Source organism: Sinocyclocheilus anshuiensis, unplaced genomic scaffold, assembly GCF_001515605.1.
Source record: "Sinocyclocheilus anshuiensis isolate Anshui unplaced genomic scaffold, SAMN03320099.WGS_v1.1 scaffold562, whole genome shotgun sequence".
NCBI classification, from domain to species: domain Eukaryota; kingdom Metazoa; phylum Chordata; class Actinopteri; order Cypriniformes; family Cyprinidae; genus Sinocyclocheilus; species Sinocyclocheilus anshuiensis.
The window spans coordinates 274,882-278,232 of NW_015544158.1; the positions used below are offsets into that span (position 1 = coordinate 274,882).

Consider the following 3,351-nt stretch of genomic DNA (forward strand, 5'->3'; position numbering starts at 1 on the left):
AATTATGGCATATTGCAACGCTAGGTTGTGTTGAGCAAGCGAGCTGTTGGCAAAAGGGTGCTTTCACACTTGGTTCGATTACTTGGTCTGAACCCGAGTTCGATTGCTCCCCCCTCCCCCCTGCCCCCGCTGGACTGTGTTCACATTATATTATTTGGGTCAGAACCGCGGTTCGTTTGCGTCATGAAGCCAGCAGCTGTTAACCCGATTGCTTAGTAACGATGGCGCAGGAGAAGGCGGCAAAATGCGTAGCATTGCTTTCTTCAATAAAAGAAGATTATTTACAATCAGTGATAAGTAGCATATCACTGATTTTATGTGTGATATGCTACGTTGTCACAGCATTCGAGTCCACACGCGTGCAGAAGTGGGCAGACCCAGACTAACAGCCTAGCACTGAGAGCACACACACAAACACACATTTTTATCAAATAATTCGTCATTAATAGCGGTTCACTTCCGTGATTTGGTATGATTGCGTTCACATCAGCAGCGAACCGTACCGGAGTTCACTTGAACCCCAGACCACCCTTTTCAAGTTAAATAAAAATATAAACATAATTTTTTTTTCTTTTAAAGATATCCATGCATAAACCAGTAATTAGTAGGTTTATAAGAAACTGACTATTCTAAGAAATGTTTTATTTATTTTGTTTTTAAGTTTGTCTGGAATTTGGAGGCTTACTCTCACTATAGATGAGAAGTTTTTTTGAGTCATCTTAATCCAGATCATTTACATGGTTTTATACATTCATCAGCATACTTGTATTTTATAAATATAGGCTACTTGTGAAATATAGCCTACCTGACAATTGTGTTTTTGGCTTTAAAATGTAGCTAATTTATCGAGATGGTCCTCACTGCAGAACACAAGTCCAGGGGGCTTATTTATCTGCCATGTAGAAAATTTACTTCTATTTACTAAATAAGTAATTTTTTTTATTATTAAATGGCGACACCCACTGACTCAATGTACCTCACTCTCCTCCTCTACATATTGTAAATGGACACAAATTTTACAATGCTGAACCTAGTTCTGAATGTAAATTCGAATTGAATTAGCCGCATACGCTCATCTAATGTAACTACTGATTTTGTAACATTTTATGTCATATTGTAGTGATGTTATGCTTGACACTGAAGCTGCGAAGCTTGTATAAAAACAACAACACATTTCACATCAAAGCACTGTATTGAGCACTGTATTGAAGCTTCGTTCGTATGAAAACCACGTGACTGCTTCGGTATCTGGTTCAAACGAAGTGAACCTCAGCACCGTTTCCTTTACGTTATATTACTTTATAATGCGTAAGCATTTTATTTTTTTTAAATATCGTAATTAAATAATACTGTTTCTGTACTCTTATAATACTGAAGCAGTCACGTGGTTTTCATACGAACGAAGCTTCAAACGTCATAGATCACGTGCTTTTGGCAAAACGAATCAAGCTCCGATATAGTGCTTTGATGTGAAATGTGTTGTTTTTTTTTGATACAAGCTTCGCAGCTTCAGTGCAAGCATAACATCACTACAAGCCAGGTTCTTGCATGAATACACTGCTGTATAACAAGACTACCTAAATACTCCTCTAATGTAACCACGCTGTGCATGCATCCTTTTTTCTTAGAAATGGATAGGCTGATGTTTTAAGTTTGAAAAAAAACAACGATAAGGAAATGATGATCGGCCAAACTGTGGTTAAGCTCACCTTTAACCATTATCGAGGTTGCTGTCCCTTAGAACGTAGACTTTTGCTGCTCCAGCACAAGCAATTGTAAATTTGCTTTATAAGCCATATAGTTCAACTCCATGACCAGGTGCTAAATATGTCGATTTTTACATGCATTTAGTGTTTCTCTTGAGTCCCAGGATAGACCTCTGGAAGTGACAGAAAGGAGAGGTGTAACATGCTGTTAAATCCAGTAATATCCAGGCTGAGTGGAAAGCTTGTTGCCCTGGCAAGCGCATCTCCACGACGTCTGGAGATTTTATCTAATGCTGTACGTTTTTTTGTCTTTTTTTTTCTAGGTTTTTACATGGGCAATGAACTTTGAATGATAAGTGCTTTCTCTTTTCTTGTTCTGCTTTGATGAGGCAGGGTTTACGATTCGAGGTGGTTCCTTCTTGATTTAAAGAAACATTGGACAAATCCTTGTTTAAGAACCCATATGACTATGCAGTGGAGACAGCCAAACAGAAGGCTTTGGAAGTGGCTCACCGAATGCCATTTGTAAGTTGTATATTTCTGTATGTGAGAAAGCAGTTGTTCTCTAAATTTGAGTGTCTGACAATTTACAATGTCCCCTTTATTCTGTATAACTGTATATGTGCTGTATAGTCAGAAACACTTGAAAACTCCAGATATTGTAATTGGAGCAGACACTGTTGTGGTAAGTAGCTGTATATTGTAATAGATTCTACATATATGATATTCTGTCCTGAAAATTGCTTTGTTAAATTTGTCTTCTCAGACAGTTGATGGCTTGATCTTGGAGAAGCCAACAGATAAACAAGATGCTTACCGTATGCTGTCTAGGTGCATTTTCATTTTTTTGTTGTCTTAAGTGAGGCGTTTATTGCACTGATGCAGAAACTGAAATATATCGAAATGAATATATTTCATTCATATTCATATTCATATTTTCATATTCATATTTCATATTTTCATCTGGGTTTCGAAGATGGCGCCGACGCTGATGGCTGCCTCCGTGGCGTGCTCCGCAGTTGTTTTTATGTTTTTGTTAGTTTGTCCTGTCTTTAGTTATATCCCTGCAATCAGTTTCACCAGAGACGAATTGCTGGACATTCGGCAGTACACACCACCCGATATTTCACCGGTTTTCGACTATTCTGATGTTTTGCTGGACATTGTAGTCGGGGGAGCTGCAGCGCTGATCAAATGCTTCAGGACGCGCAGACGGGGGAAGCGAGCCGGCGCGCTCGTGAAGCTCAGACAGCGCGGATTCAGAATGCCGTTGCCTAGCATCCATCTGGCGAACCTCCGCTCTCTACCCAACAAAACGGACGAGCTCTTTCTGCTCTCCCGGACAAATAAGGATTTTTCAAACTCTGCTGCTCTGTGTTTCACGGAAACCTGGCTGAAAGACGTCATTCCGGACAGCGCGTTGAGTCTCCCGGGCTTTCAGCTGTTCAGAGCAGATCGCGACGCAGAATCAACGGGGAAATCACGCGGCGGCGGGACATGCTTTTACATCAATGAGAGGTGGTGTACAGATGTAACTGTGTTAAAGAAGATGTGCTGTTCAGATCTAGAAGTGCTCTTCATTAACTGTAAGCCGTTCTATTTGCCGCGGGAGTTTTGCTCGTTCATTCTCGTCAGTGTCTACATT

At 40.1% G+C, this 3,351-nt stretch overlaps 1 pseudogene; it reads left to right on the plus strand.

Annotated features, from left to right (window-relative positions):
- The first annotated feature begins 1,908 nt into the window (after positions 1-1,908).
- LOC107695493 (N-acetylserotonin O-methyltransferase-like protein) overlaps positions 1,909-3,351 on the plus strand; it is a 5,204-nt pseudogene continuing 3,761 nt past the window's right edge.